The sequence below is a fragment of the Sinocyclocheilus anshuiensis genome, unplaced genomic scaffold, assembly GCF_001515605.1.
Source record: "Sinocyclocheilus anshuiensis isolate Anshui unplaced genomic scaffold, SAMN03320099.WGS_v1.1 scaffold435, whole genome shotgun sequence".
Taxonomy (NCBI): Eukaryota; Metazoa; Chordata; class Actinopteri; order Cypriniformes; family Cyprinidae; genus Sinocyclocheilus; species Sinocyclocheilus anshuiensis.
This window is the reverse complement of record NW_015552555.1, coordinates 413329-430300: the sequence shown is the minus strand read 5'-3', so window position 1 is coordinate 430300 and position 16972 is coordinate 413329. Positions and strand designations below refer to the sequence as shown.

At 39.0% G+C, this 16972-nt stretch overlaps 1 pseudogene; it reads left to right on the top strand.

The window, feature by feature from the left end:
- LOC107664536 (centrosomal protein of 112 kDa-like) overlaps window positions 1–16972 on the top strand; it is a 155870-nt pseudogene that overhangs the window by 56585 nt on the left and 82313 nt on the right.

The following is a 16972-nucleotide window of genomic DNA, read 5'->3' as shown; positions in this document are numbered from 1 at the left end:
TTCACGGGCCCTGATGAATTGTTCTTACAAAGAAAAGTAATTACCACAGTAATTACACTCGTTTGAGGGAGGGCGAGATGTGCCACACACATACACACACACATGCACGGATATAGACAGTGAAAGCAGGTTGACAAGCTCTTTGTAGCAGTCTGGCTTGCATCTGACAGCTCTTTTGACGGTTGTGTCTCAGCGTTGTTGTCAGACATGAGTCTGAGACGCTGTTTGTTTTGCGTCAACACACATTTGTGCGCTGAAGTTCTCTTTGTGAACATAAAACGCTTCCCCAATCAGCTGATAAAAAAAAAATAAGTATAAAGCACAACATTCTGCTTTTTATGCTCCATCTCAGTTATGTTAGAGCACATGAAACAAAGCTGAGAAGAGCTTTGACTCTGTGTTCTGACTCCTAAGAATAATGCAAGCTCATGTATATACACAGGGTGACCCAATTTGTGTGTTTTTTATGTTGTAGGGATAAAGAGGAGCAGCTGGTTCGTCTTCGGGACAGTCAGAGACATCAGGCCCAGCAGGCTGAGAGCACACTGGAGAGCTTTAAGAAGCAGGTGGAGCTCAGCTCAGAGAAGACCTACTCTGACATGAAGCAACAGGTGAGTCAAGGGCATCTACAGTTTATCCTGTGTCACATGGTTTATGAAAGTGACGCTCTGTCAAGCTCACGGTAGCAGTCATAGCATTAGCCTCAGACTGCACACTGGCACCCATACTGACTGAAATCCAAATCTGGTGTTGGTTGCTACTATGCAGCTTCAGAAGTCATGTTTACAAGTTTCCAGGCTACTAGAATGAGCATTTATACTGTATGTGGAAGAAATAATCACTGGATTTGACAGAGTTAATGACATCATAATTTTTTTTTTAGATATTTATCACCGGAATTTCAGCAACCGAAAATATTCACTTTTTAATGTTGCATGGCCATTCAGTGTCCATTGCTCATTAGTTAGCTAGAATAAATAAATATAGATTCATTTCACTACATATATGCAGTGTATTACATGTTTATTATATTTTACTTAATTTGTTAGTGATGTCTTCATTTTTCAATGTATATTTGAATACATCTTTCATGAAAGCAAGTTTTTATTACAGCCACTGTTAAAATGTTTACATATTGGTTATTGGTTAATTAAAGGGGTCATATGATGCAATTTCAAATAATGTTCTTTTTAGCAACATCATATGACCCCTTTAAAAAATGTATATAAAACATGGCCTAGTGTGCAATATAAGTGTTTATATACAGCACAGTTTTAATTTGAGTGTTGATTATTAAATAAATGTAATGAATTAATTGATTATTACATAGACTTTATTTTTGGTTTTCAGCTAAATGAAGCTTCAGTTTCGGTTTCAAGGTTTATGTAAACATTTCAGAGTTTTAATTGAGACATTTAGTTGTAACCAAACAAGATATCTGGATAGGGAGTATTTAAGCACCTTGATACATTTCTGTTGTTTATTACCTGATGTTAACTAATCATTTATTTATTTTTTTGCAAGAGAATATAGATTTGAATTATTGTGTTAAAATATTCTGTTCTAGCAAGTATTATTTTTAGGGTTTTGCTGCAGCAAAGCCACACATGGATCCTTTTGTCATTATGAGGAATGCAGTAAAAACTAGTAATAGTAAGAGTCTGCTCAACTTCTACTTATGAAATCTAACTGTGTTTGGATGGTTCACAATTCAGTCATCTCTTTCTGTCTAAATGTTCATTCTTGACCAGAATGAACTGCAATGTGGCAGCCGAACTTTAGGTTGAAAATGTGAGACGTTCTTTCACTGATATCACTGTATAATTGAGTTCAGGGTGTATTTGATCTGTGGATTGTTCCAGAGAGTCCAGACAGCAAGCGATTAGTACTGCAGACTGGATCGTAAATCATATCCCCTCGTTCAGTCTCACAGGATATCATATGGGCAGTGAGCATCTCTCAGACGACAATTCATGTCATTAAAAAGCTTCCAGCATGATCTAATAGTTAGCACATGTGCTCCAATACATGGCGCTGTGGTGCTCATGCGGGCAATGCAGGTTCCATCTGGCTCCCAAGGTGCGTTGATCTCCCATCTCATTCCCTGACCTCTCTCACATAAAGAGAGATTGCGTTATCTTCATTAGCCTCCTCAACTGTCTTAAAAAGCTTTTACACTGTTTGAATCTGTTTCTCTGAGACTTGGTATTGGATGAGCAAACAGATCTCATTGTTAGTCATCTGGAATAGTTACTCATCCTGACATGTATTCTGTATGACTCTTTGCACATTCACTATTTCCATCGTAACAATTCCAATCTCCCAAACAGCACCGTTCAGTCTGCCCCATCAACACAATGCACATGACTACAGCCACACATCACATCCTGTGCACAGATGCTGGAGCGAGCCGCTGCGGCGCCACCCAGGTTCACTACAACAGCTGCGTCCAATGTGTGCAGAACCAAACATTCACGCTATTGTTACCTAGCTGTTAAAAGCTTCTTATTTAGGTTTATATAGCCATCAAATAACAAAATTCATCCTTCAAATCGTCATTCAAAACTAAATGATCCAATCAAATTTGATTTGGTTTACTTTCTTAATAAATATTATGACTGCACGTTTTTATAAAGAAACCATATTAAAATAAATAAATAAAAATGAATAATAATCATAATCAATGATCCTATGAAATCATGGGCTGCGTTTTCCAATCTTAGATCGTAAAGGCCATTGATGCTAATGGTTTTTGCAGTCTGTTTTGATTTAAGATGCTTTTGAGAAACACAGCCCTGAGGGATAACATCAAATCCGCTTTATATTATTGCTTCAAATGAGATGATTATTTATGTACGATGATGATTTAACGGCTAGTCCTGTTGTGAATATGTCAAGAATTGTATATTGCTTATATTATGTGAATGTTGTTGTCACAATCCTGGTACCGCTATGCTAATGGCAACATGTAAAAGTTCCATCCTAAAACACACCACAGACGTTCTTAGCACTTATGAAATGAGGCTTTATCCATCTGCTTTGCTTTAAAAAGACTCACAGTCCTGTCACACATCAGTACTCTTATGAAACCAATGCAGAAAAACAGAAGAGAAACTCGTCTCATGTCATTCCACTGAACGCTAGCTTGAGGAGAGCCAATGAACACAAGAAAAACAGACTGAGTATTCACACTATGAATGCTAAATGCTCAAACAGAAAGCTAAAGTGTATATTTTCTGTGCTACTAGCATCACCAATTTAAATGGTTAGCAAACTCATGCCATCAGATCAGTCAGTGTCGCTGTATTGGTCTGGTTGGAATACTCTCTATTGTTCATCAGACATCTGTCATTAGATGAATTGCGTAATATTGTTCATCCACTACATTGTGTAGTGTCTGATTGACAGCAGGGTTCTGTTGATAGTGAAACTGTCTGTTTTTTAGTTTCATCTTCTGAGCATCAGATAATGCCTTGATGGTGGAGATCAGAGATATATAAGTAGGAATCAACCCAGGGTCACTGGAAATACTAAAAACAAGTTCAGTTTTATCCGAAACAGATTATTGTGAATCTAGCAATGTTTATTACGTTGTTTGTACTAGGGCTGCACGATTAATCGAATGCGATTGTCATGCGCAATTGTTTTTGTAAAGCCGGTTCTGTAATCAGCAGTAAATCATCATCACGTGCTTTCAGATGGAGCAGAATTTACTACACATAGTAAACTAACGTGTTACGCAAAAAAAAAATCACAGACGATTTTATTGCGCGATTATGAAATCAAAGAAATCGTTCGCGATAATGACAGCTGTTTGCATAGCTTCTCAGTGAACTACGGCTCTGTGTAGTAAATGCTGCTCCATCTGAAAGCATGTGAAAATACCACATTTAATAACATATTTTTACTCTCAACTCACTTCATAACGTCAGTCACTGATCACAGAACCGTGCTTCACTGAAAGATACGCATGACAATCGCAGCTTCTATCGAATTGCGATTTCGATTTATCGCGCAGCCCTAGTTTGTACTGTATTTATCGCTGTAGTTCAGGAATGAAATGTCCAGTAAGTGGCACTAAAAGGTTAATGCTCTGTCACGTTTGAAAATAATGTACCACGTACACTAAACCTAATCTATAGTGTTAACAAAAGCAAACATAAGATAAAACACATTTGCTGAAGCAGCAATGCCATTTTAGCTTGCTTCTACAAGTCTTTGAACTCCTTTTTCATGACTCATGTTTCATGGGACTCGTACCCAAGTGCAATGTGTACCAGGTGCGCTATCAAGCAAGTTTACTATGTCAGAAAAGCCATACATATGGAGCTGGTTATGTGATGCAGACGTCAAAATGCATTAGTTCACAAATAATGCACTATGGTAAAAGTGTTTTGAGGTCATAGCACAGTATTATGCTAGAAACCGCACAAAACGAATCTTTATTAATCTGTAATCATAATTTGTGTGAAAAGGAATGAAAGTTGTTGGTGTCTTACTCCCACTAGTGTGCATTTCAGGTGGAAACTGCAGTGAATAATATGTATAGGTACGTTTTGGGAGTTTTGCAGGAATGTAGCTTAGGTTTGTAGGAATACCCCACATCCAGCATTGGATGGAGCACAGCATTATTTCACAGTTATATTCTGTGTTCTTGTGCACGATCAGTAATCAGTAATAAGCTTTAAACAGGCTTGCATTAAGTCATGTTGGCACAGTGTGGGCAGAGTTCTTCTGGAGCGTTAAACTGGGCAGACTGTGTGTGTGTGTGTGTGCGCGCATACTAATGGTCATGTAGTTGTGGGCGAGCGTTAGGGGATGCTAAAGCTCTCGCTGGACTCAGAACTGCTGCCCACATCCTGCTCGTGTTCTTTCTGATTCACCCTTCTCTTTCCACCCTGTGTCTCCAGCGATCATCATCTGTCCAAGATTCAGCCCACATCAAAGTGTTCCACACTCTTTTCCTGCCACCCCCTCTCTTTCTCTGTTTTTGCTGGCCATTTGCATTCGTCTGTTTGTAACAGCATCATAGAAAGGAATGTCCTCTGGATAATCAGACATGGCCTTGACTTACACATGCTAAATGTAGAGTATCTTCTAAGAGTTTGAATTCATTATTCTGATCCTGTGCCCTGGCTTTCAAAGGCGGTGTTCAGATCGGAATACTAGTGTAGTGCTTACTGCATACTGCATAGAATATACTAGCTTGGTTCCTAAGCCTACTGAGCTGCTTACTTAGACACACTGTAAAAAATATACAATTAAGGTACAAAAAACAGCAGCTGTGGTTGCTAGTAATTCACTGTAAAAATATGGTGACGATCTTTCAGGTATGACGGGATGGTATATCTGTGCCGGTATATGTTTTTACTCATAACCATATACAGCTGTGCTCAAAATTGTTCATACCCTTGGTAAATATGATCAAAGAAGGCTGTGGAAATAAATCTACATTGTTAATACTTTTGATAATTTATTTAAAACATTTGCAAAAGTCTAACCTTTCATTGGAGAATAAGAATTTAAAATGGGGGGAAAATCTAATTATGAAATAAATGTTTTTCTCTAAAACACATTGAGCACAATTAATCATACCCTTTTATTCAATACTTTTTGCTACCTCCTTTTGCCAAGATAAGCTTCTGAGTTTTTTCCTATAATGCCTCATGAGTTTGGAGAACACCTGACAGCAGGTCAGAGACCATCCCTTCATACCCTTCAGATTCCCAGCCCCATGTGGTGATTCTCTTTAGTTCACCCCACTCATTTTCTTTAGGGTTCAGGTCAGGGAACTGGGGCGGCCATGGAAGACGTTTTGTGCTCAGCGACTCACTTTTAGGTTTGTTTTTGGATCATTGTCCTGTTGGAAGATCCAGTGGTCCATTATATGATTTCTAGCAGGGATAGTCAGGTTTTGATTTTTTATCTGTTGCTGTTTGATAGAATCCATGATGCCATGTATCTGAACAAGATGTCCAGGACCTCCGGCAGAAAAGTAGGCCCATAACATTAAAGATACAGCAGTATATTTCATTGAGTGTTTGCTGCTAAAATCCATTTTTTTGTTTAATCTGAGAATAGAACTTTTAAGCAGCAAATACTCAAGATAGGTTTGTTGCACACAGGGATAAAAAAAAAAAAAAAAGTACCCCGTGTGTAAAATTAAATATACTGCTGTATCTTTAATGTTGTTTATTTTCACAGCCGCCTTTGATCATATTTACCAAGGGTATGAACAATTTTGAACATAACTGTACTAAAATAATACAATATATAAACATGAACTGAAAATCTGACCATAAATTGGACTGTATTTTACAGGAAAATATATAAATAAAGAAAGTAAGAGATGTTAAAACATTTACATTTTTTCCCTGATATAAAATAGTAAGGTAGCTTATAGTTCAATTAAAAAGTTTTTACAGTATTTTGATGTGAATTGCATTGTTAAATACCATAGGCACTAGCCCAGCATGAAGACATTGCACACATCCCATGGGGCAATAATATTGTTTAGTAGAATTTTTTTTCAATCTCTACCAAAAAGTATCAATCCATTTGAGATGAACTACTTTATTCTCTGTATTTGTGTCCTATTTATTTTTATGCTTATTAGAATCATTAGATTATCAACATGTTAATGTCATTAGTTGCGTCTCAAATCACATACTTATGCACTATTCTATGTCATTTTGTAGTGTAAATAGTGTGAGAAGTGTGTTCACACTGGGGGGAAAAAAGAAAAAAAAAACGGAAAAAGAGTGCACTTTAAGGATAATTCACTTAAATAACCGAAGAAACTAAGTGTGGAATGTTGGACACTTTTTGCACTTAACTGTCGCAGCCTTAGTTACGTAGCGGAGGGGGAGGAGCTATCAGCCTCTGATTATGCACAACACAATAACCTTATATATTTCATACATATAATTCATATAGTGCATAAGTACAAGTGCATAGTGCTTCATTTGGGACACAACTATTGTGGGTCAAGTACCTTCTCATACAGTGAAGAAGATTGCAGTTCATAATAAAATTATATTAATGTAGTATAGTATTATATAATGCTTATTTCAACTGTAATTGATTGTGTTTTCTGCTTTCAGATGGAGAAAGTAGAGGCTGATCTGATTCACTCTAAATCTCTCCGAGAGAAGCAGTCTAAAGAGTTCAGTTACCAGCTGGAGGAGCTGCAGCGAAGATATGTGCAGCAGGTGAACATTTTCTTCAAATCCATTGACATTACATTAAGTGTGACTAATGATTTTCTTTTGGTAGAAATGTAGACGAACAAACCATTTACTCAGGCTCGAGTGTCATTACATTGAGCGACACAGTTCATATTGAAATGACATGATCCACTCTCTCTAGATGACTGAATGGGCTGTCGCAGAATCAAAAATAGATTTATTTTCACGTTAAGATCCCTTATCATATTCTATTCAGTCTCCACTTCCTCCTGATTAAAAATGTAATATGTTCATCATTTAATCAAAGTCTTGTTAACTGATAAGATGCTGGCTTTGTAAAATTTTTACTGACAGGGATGTGTCTGTTATCTTTTTTCTTTTTTAAGATAAAAATGGCAAATATTGAAATATTGTTCATCTCACAGTCTTATCACATTGCTATTTAGCAGTATATATTACATAATTAGACAACAGAGATAGAAAGACGGTGGAAGAGTGATGTTTAATTTGGATGTACAGTTGGGGCCAGGAATGGAATACATTTTAGCAGACACAATGCTCAACAAAGTTGAGAGTTAGCATGCAAAGCATTACTGAGAACATTTTGTTGCAGGTGCAGCCAAATGGTTTTAAAGACAAAATTGGGAGGTGTAGCGAAAAAACAGTTCACTTAGTGATTACTTGGTAGCGATGTCCTTAAACTGCTCGGGCAACCTCAGGACATGTTATTGATGTTGCTTAGTTTTGTTTCAGTATACTAAAGCAGAGGTTCTTAAACCTTCTCAGCCCATGATCCAAATAAGACATTTTGTTTGTATATGGGACCCACACTCAGAAAACCATGAGTTTTGGTCACAAAAAAAAACAAAAAACAGTTGTTACTATAACAATTTCTTACAGTGTTTAATGTTTTATAGAATTTGTAGGTTTTATAATGTTTTATAAAAAAATTAAAAAAAACTCCATCATACCAGGTCAGAGGGATTGTTTGTAAGCATCTCACTGATCCCACTTTGACAGACAATGCTCACCTAATATTTCTAACTTGATGTTCCACAGCTGAAAAATATTTATCTCTTTCTTGTGGCAGCTTGTTACTTTTGAACTCGCCCACATAATACATTGTGGGTGCTCCTTGCTCTTTCTCGGGTTATTTAAAACCGAGACAAAAAAACTTCATTTTTCGGTTTGGTTAGTGTGCTCAGCAGTGGGTGAATGACAACAGTCTGATGTGACATACTATAAGAATCTGAATTAAAGCCTAAAATCGAAACGGAAGGCACATAATACATTGTGGGTGCTCCTTGCTCTTTCTCGGGTTATTTCAAACCGAGACAAAAAAACTTCATTTTTCGGTTTGGTTAGTGTGCTCAGCAGTGGGTGAATTACAACAGTCTGATGTGACATACTATAAGAATCTGAATTAAAGCCTAAAATCGAAACGGAAGAACAGCCAAATTGTCTTTTTTTCCATTGTTTTGTAAAAGATTCTATGCAGAATCCAGTCCTGCTTTGACTCCAAGTCACTCATTTGTAAGGCCTGGTCAAAAGCCTGTGGTGTTATCATGAGATTCTATTCTAGCTAATCAAATTGAACAGTGAAGTCTTAACAGTGGCAGCTTGTTGAAACAGTATTATGGAATCTCTGTTACACACTTTGCAGTCCTGTAGCCTCCTGTGTTCATAAAACAGGTGACTTTAGATTGGTATTCAATGTGGAACCCAGTCTGAAATAAATTTTACTTCTGTAATGTGACATGTATCCACTTAAAACTATATGCGCCAAATTTCATTAAACATTTTTTTTTTAAATTGGCAAGATTTGTAGTAGAGAAAAATATATATTTATTTGTCAGACATTTAGCAAATTAAAAAAAATTGCTTTTATTGTCTCTCCCCTCTTCTTAACTCACTACCCATTGGTCCTCTAGACTTTGTGTCATACCAATTACAATTGATTTGATAGTATCGCTAGAGAAAATAAAAGCAATTTTAATGAAACTGTGGCAGATACTGTTGCCAAGGTAACAAGCCCTCAAATATGTTGAGTGTCTAAACTGAAGTTCAAACTGTACTCACTCACCTAGAGAAATCGAAAACTAGACCTGACTGTAGTGTCAATAATAGTAGATCTAATGGGTGAATCTGACAGAAATATCCAGGTCATATTTCACCCCAAAATCAAATAAATATATTTGCTTAAAGAAAATACTTTTACATCACAAATGTCTTAAAAATGTCACAGTGCAAATAATCGTATTGTCTTAAACTATGCTTCATATTATTTTCCGGGTTAACTGTGGCCTGAAATGGACATGTTTATGATATTCTTGAGTTTGACTACACAATATTGTAACATCACAATATTACAGTAATACATTTTACTGATATGTCAAGCGTTTAGGAATCACTGTGAAGCATCTGTTCTTCTGAGAGCAACTTTGTAAAGGTTTTTAAAGTTCATGAAGCTCTAGTTGACTGACCCCCTCAAGTTACTGAGCTGAGATGTTTATTGCTGGTTTAATGAGTCTACTGTGGTCTGAGGGTCACTTTAGCCATTCATGTGGACACAAAGCAACATTCCCCAGGATTCCCGTCAATGGGACTTTAAAAGAGTCCATTTCTATAGAAGTGTTGTTTCTCTTTGACCTCCTCACCATTTGACGTCGTGCCGGCTTGGAGTGCCGACGCTGAGCTGATGTCTGAGGTCACAACGAGTAGGAAGTTACACAATATATGACATTAACAACATCCCACTCACAACTGTGGAGGCTACGTTTGGGGACGCCAATCTATCCTATCAATCAACATCAATCAAACTGTCCATCTCACAATCTCTTGTTCTTTCTCATTTTCAATTTTTCTGCACACAATCAAATAGACGGAACAATCCTTTTTGGAGTATGTGTACTCTGAATAATAGAATATATTTTCCGCCACTCTTCTTCCTTCAAACAGAACCCCTACTGAGTGCCGCCAAGCTTCCCTCCTCTCCGATACTGCACTGTTTCCCCGGGGAGCCTCCTTCAGTCGCCCACCGCCCCATGACCTCGGCGCTGGTGCTCTAGGAGGGGGCGCTAATCACATCTGCCCAGTGACAGCAGCCATTCAGCGCTGGCGCTTTAAGAGCCCAGCACCCAGCAGCCCTTTTTGTGACGTTTCAATGTTTTCAATCTCTCCCCCACCCTTCGCTTTCCCACTGTCATATCGCATATATTTGGCATGGATTTTCACCCTGCGTTGAAAAAAATTAACTCAGAATTGTCTAAACCAATGCCTTGCTTTGTCGCTTGTCCGACAAGTGCTGTGGGATGGGTTTAACCCATCACAGCGAGCTATTCGCTTGACTTTAAACTAAGGTAATCAAACTGATTATGGTGTATTCATCTGTCGTGACGTGTATATATTGCAAAAATAAATGGTTGTATTATAGTGTACCTACCAACAGAGATCTCAGAATCAGCTCGTTTACCCGAGGTTAGCATATCAATGCATGGCGTGTAATGAAGAAATCTGTCCTATTCCTTTAAAACTGGAGGGTTGCGTCCTTCGGCGGTCCCTGATCAATTAGTTGAGGCTCTTTCTGTTGGCTGTTCGGTTTTGCCCTATTAGAGATGTCTGCTTGCATCCACTTCTGCTATATCTCTTCCTCTACAGTGTCGAAGGGCAAAATCGATAAAGCTGGAGGATGAAGAATCTTCTTACCAAATCTTACTTCAGCTTCTTCAAAATCCACTAAAATTGGATGCTATGGGGCTGTTTGAAGCATCTTTTGTGGCCTTGTGCCTTATTGGCTTGGGGAATCGAGCTGAAATTAGTTGAGGCTCTTTCTGTTGGCTGTTCGGTTTTGCCCTATTAGAGATGTCTGCTTGCATCCACTTCTGCTATATCTCTTCCTCTACAGTGTCGAAGGGCAAAATCGATAAAGCTGGAGGATGAAGAATCTTCTTACCAAATCTTACTTCAGCTTCTTCAAAATCCACTAAAATTGGATGCTATGGGGCTGTTTGAAGCATCTTTTGTGGCCTTGTGCCTGATTGGCTGGGGGAATCGAGCTGAAATCCCATTCATCACCTACACTCAATAGCACCACAGCAGCCTCTAGCTGGCAGGCCAGGTAGGGTGCCGAGCAGCACAATGTGGGGGGATTAGCTTGAAAACTGCAGGGACCAGGCCTCTCGCTGCAGGCTAGCTGGGAGATGGCGGCCGGACCGGCCAAGGTCACCATATCCCGTTCGGAGGAGAGTGGGAACGGACCTTGGGAACCGTTGGCGCTGCCTCTCATCGCCAGGCTCGGCTCACCGCACAGCAGGTGCAAGTCAGTGAGATAATGCAGATGCTAGCTTTTGTGTTCTTTCAACATTTTCCATCTTGCTTTCAATGCTGACTGTTTTTTTCTGAAAAAAGAAGATAGCAGGGATGCCGGGCGGATTGTGATTTTTTTTTTTTTTTAGGCTCTTAATTTTCCATTTTTGTCAAACCCTTCGGAAAAGGATTCAGAAGTAAGTGGTTATTAAAGTTGCAGTACATCCACCATGACAGTATGCTGTATGGACGGACTAGAAATTTCAAATTGAAATTAATGAATGCGCAAAGTGTTTTTCTTTCTTTCATTCTTTCTGTCTTTCTTTTTGTTTTCGAGCAGTCTGTAGGAATGCAAATGGTGTTATATTCGTAACGTGTTTATTCCTTCCTCATCTTTAATACAGCATATGATTACAACAGTGGCCATAAGACTTTTTTTTTTTTGCCCAGTGCTGTGCCACTGGCCTTGACATCATATTTTTTTTTTACCTAAAGAGAGCCGAAAAAGAGGCTAGCTTGTCATAATTAGCGCAAAAGTGAGAGAACAACATGTGAGATCATAGTGATGCAAAAACTTGCGTAGGCTTCTTATGTTGTGAGGCAAACGTGAACTTTTTTCTTCGCTGAGCCATGCACAAGTTGTCATGACGACCCAAAGCCTTGCTTTGTCGCATGTCTGACAAGTGCTGTGGGATGGGTTTATCCCATCACAGCAAGATAGATGTACACGGGACTTTAAACTAAGGTAATCACTGATCACGGTCTATTCATCTGTCATGATGTGTATATATTGCAAACTGGATGGTCGGATTGTAGTGTACCTCCCAACAGAGACCTCAGAATCAACACGTTTACCCGAGGTTAGCATATTAATGCATGGCGTGTTATGAAGAAATCTGTCCCATTCCTTTAAAACCGGAGGGTTGCGTCCTTTGGCGGTCCCATATCAATTAGTTGAGGCTCTTTCTGTTGGCTGTTTGGTTTTGCCCTATTAGAGATGTCTGCTTGCATCCACGTCTCTTCCTCTACAGAAATCGATAAAGCTGGAGGATGAGGAATCTTCTCACTAAATCTTACTTCAGCTTCTTCAAAATCCACTGAAATTGGAAATGCCATGGGACTGTTTGAAGCGTCTTTTGTGGCCTTGTGCCTGATTGGCTGGGGGAATCGAGCTGAAATCCCATTCATCACCTACACTCAATAGCACCACAGCAGCCTCTAGCTGGCAGGCCAGGTAGGGTGCCGAGCCGCACAATATGGGGGGATTAGCTTGAAAACTGTAGGGACCAGGCCTCTCGCTGCAGGCTAGCTGGGAGATGGGGGCCGGACCGGCCAAGGTCACCGTCTCCCGTCCAGAGGAGAGTGGGAACGGACCTTGGGAACCGTTGGCGCTGCCTCTCATCGCCAGGCTCGGCTCACCGCACAGCAGGTGCAAGTCAGTGAGATAATACCGCTGCTAGCTTTTGTGTTCTTTCAATATTTTCCTCCTTGCTTTCAATGCTGACCGCATTTTTCTCTGAAAAAAGAAGTTAGCAGGGATGCCGGGGCGGATTGGGATTTTTTTAGGCTCTTAATTTTCCATTTTTGTCAAAGCGCAACACTTCGGATAAGGTTTCAGAAGTAACAGTAAGTGGTTATTAAAGTTGCAGTACATCCATCATGACGTTATACTGTATGGACAGACAAGAAATTTCAAATGAATTTAATTAATGAATTAAATTTTTTTTTCTGAAGTGTTTTTCTTTCTTTCTTTTTTGAGCATTCTTTTGGAATAAAACAGGATTACAGGTAAAAATCTGCAAACAGATAATGTGTTAATTTCTTGCTTCCTCTTCTTTAATTACAATCATGGCCATAATCTCAAGACCTTTTATTATTATTAATTTAGGTGTTTTTGTTTGGGGTTTTTTTTTTTTTGCCCAGTGCTGTGCCACTGGCTTTGACAGTACGCTTTTTTCTAACGAGAGCTGAAAGAGAGGCTAGCTTGTCGTAATTAGCGCAAAAGTGGGAGGACAACAACATGTGAGATCATAGTGACGCAAAAACTTGCGTAGGCTTCTTGTGTTGTGAGGCAAACGTGAACTTTTTTCTTTGCTGAGCCATGCACAAGTTGTCATGACGACAGGGATGTTCCGCTGATGAAGTCTTACTCCTTGTTGTCCAATCAGATTGTGGAACTGAAACTGCAGCATGAACAGGAGCGGACGCACCTACTCCAGACACACAATGCTGAGAAGGACAGCCTGGTCCAGGACCACGAGCGGGAAATCGATAGTTTGGACAAGCAGGCGAGGGCCGCCATGATCCAGCAGCAAACGCAAACCCAGGAATGGAGGAAGCGCGATGCTCAGGTAGGGGGTCTCTTCCTTTCCGTCGCTTTCTGTCACTATTTTTTTTTTGCTAATTTGGATAATGTTAAAATTTATGGCTATTTTACACTGTATATTTTATTACATTATCGTATTTTTCTATGTTCTATTACATAGCATACCGCTTTCGAGTTACTTAAAAAAAAATTGTGTTTTGCATACTTTTTCGCAACATTGTTGTCATGTTTTAGTGTATGGCACAGAAAAAAAAAAAACCAAGGATTTAATTATTGCTAAAATGCAAACTTTTTGGGCATTATTTTAATGTGCAACTTTTCACTGTGGGATTTAATTGAAAATTTATTTAAAAAAAGTGCTGAAACCACAAGCTGCTGGATGAAAAAGGTAAATTTCCCTGCCCGTTGCCGCTGTGGCCTTTTATTGTAAACTGTAGGGTGCATTCTTCTTGTCTTGGTATGTTTATATTGGGGTTAGTAGTATCTGTGCACCACTACTGAGTTCTGGTTTTATCGCTGCGGTGTAGGAAGCGTTTATCTACTAATAAGGGCTATTCTCTAATATACTGCAACAGGCATATGTCATTTAGAGGGTATTAATGAGCTCTTTAGCCATAAAACCTCCATTTTGCTCATCAGCGGGTTTCTGGAGCCTGTTGTGCCAATTGCCCCGTCTGCCGCTTCCCTCTCCAGCCTGGCTATCGTAAGATCCCTGTGGGACGCCGTTTGAAAGCCTAGCCCCCAACTGTGGATTCACTGGACTCGTCAAATCCCAAGATTAAATGTAAATTGTCAGCATGGTTTCGCAACATTGTTGTCATGTTTTAGTGTATGGCACAGAAAAAAAAAAAACCAAGGATTTAATTATTGCTAAAATGCAAACTTTTTGGGCATTATTTTAATGTGCAACTTTTCACTGTGGGATTTAATTGAAAATTTATTTAAAAAAAGTGCTGAAACCACAAGCTGCTGGATGAAAAAGGTAAATTTCCCTGCCCGTTGCCGCTGTGGCCTTTTATTGTAAACTGTAGGGTGCATTCTTCTTGTCTTGGTATGTTTATATTGGGGTTAGTAGTATCTGTGCACCACTACTGAGTTCTGGTTTTATCGCTGCGGTGTAGGAAGCGTTTATCTACTAATAAGGGCTATTCTCTAATATACTGCAACAGGCATATGTCATTTAGAGGGTATTAATGAGCTCTTTAGCCATAAAACCTCCATTTTGCTCATCAGCGGGTTTCTGGAGCCTGTTGTGCCAATTGCCCCGTCTGCCGCTTCCCTCTCCAGCCTGGCTATCGTAAGATCCCTGTGGGACGCCGTTTGAAAGCCTAGCCCCCAACTGTGGATTCACTGGACTCGTCAAATCCCAAGATTAAATGTAAATTGTCAGCATGGCTAAACCATATTTATTGGCTGCTAGCAAGAGAAACAAGTTCAGAGATGTTGATGCCGCATAGGACACATCGCTCTACGAGACGCGCCAATCTGGATTGATATATTAGTGAAAATGTATGGTAACATTTGTTGATAATATTAGTGTACTTATGAAGTGATCTATATTTTGTGTGTGTGCGTGTTTTTCTGTTTTGGGTGAAAGTTTTTTCTCACTCAGCAAATGTATTATTGGCTTCCGCTTGTTTTACTGTAGTGCTATTAATGGTTTGCTATCAATGATCAATTATCAGACTTTAAAAATTGATTATCAATGGTTGTCAATAAATCCATGTGTGTCACCATGTAAACTCATGACCACATAAGTGTCATCAAACAAAACCCAGTGTTGTTGAGTATTCATGTCTCAACGCCCCTTATGTACAGAGTAGTTAGTTGCCACTTAAAGAAAGAAGTTTGTGGTTTGGCTGATCTGTTTGTCTTCTGTAATTCATTGATGCAGTTTTGGCCAAGAGTACATCAAACCCTCCTACGGCCCAAAAAATCTCCATTCCAAATAACCCCCTCCAACTCACTAAGAGTGAAACTCTACTCATAGAGTATGGACATCCCAGGAAATATTTTCAAGAATATCGACAGGTAAAGAGCTGATGAAAGCTAATGCTATTTATAAAGCACTCTAACATTTTTTGTTTGTTTGTTTTTACCTGAACCTTTAGAGGCCCAAGTATTGAAATTGATAGTGTATCAAGTGTTTGGACTGGTAGAGTTCCTATAGGATGCGGCACACTTCAGTTCAGTTGTTGTAATCAGCTCAACAATGTTACTAATAAGCGCAGACTCTAATAGAATGTGTCAGCTTTTACATGGTGTCATAACAGCTACAGAAAGCTTGACAAAAGGCTATTTGAAAATGAGTGTTATGACCACAAGCCCAAAACAAGAGCTGAATGCCAATTATTATATTGAGTGAGTTTTATTTTGAAGTGCAAAAATTCTGTACAGTTGTCTTAATTTCTTCACTGTCATGCAGCATAGCGTGACGATACACCCGCAGGAAAAAACTGGAAGCTATACATTTCTGTCCTCAAAAAATAAAGTGGAGTTGGTGTGCTTTGTAAGTGATACAAACTCAGAGCACCTGGGAAGTGTTTACTGTGAACTGAGCCGCTCCAAACACTGAGCCGTGTCATTGCAGAGTAACACTGAAACAGACATGGTGATGTTGTTCACAGTCCATGTTCATGCCACTAATGTTGTCATTGCTTGTTGACATTATGGGCTTGAAAAACATATGAAACAAATCATGACCTCCGTTTCACAACTGTCAAGGGAACATCACTAACTCAAAACAATCTACAAAGGCGAAGTTTGGAGCATCATCCCGGGAAGAGTTTCCAAAGCATAATGGATGATTTTGTTCTCTGTGAACATTGTAGATTGATTGGAAGATGTCCAGTCACAGTGTCAATAGGCAGTGACCATGTTGAATGACTGTGACATGCTGGGAGATTTAAATAGATATTTGTAATGTTCACGCCTTAAGACCTTAAGCCCAAGAACAGTAAATATAACAATATTTATATGGTAACTATAACTATATTAGCGTCTACAACAACTTACAATAATGTTCTGTTTATTATAAGCACATGCTGCTGTTATGTTGTCTGCTGCTTTACATGCTTGAGCTCTTTAAAGTCTGATTCTGATTGGCTGTCAATGTCTTTATTGTTCAGCAGCTGTAAAAAAAAAAAAAAAAAAA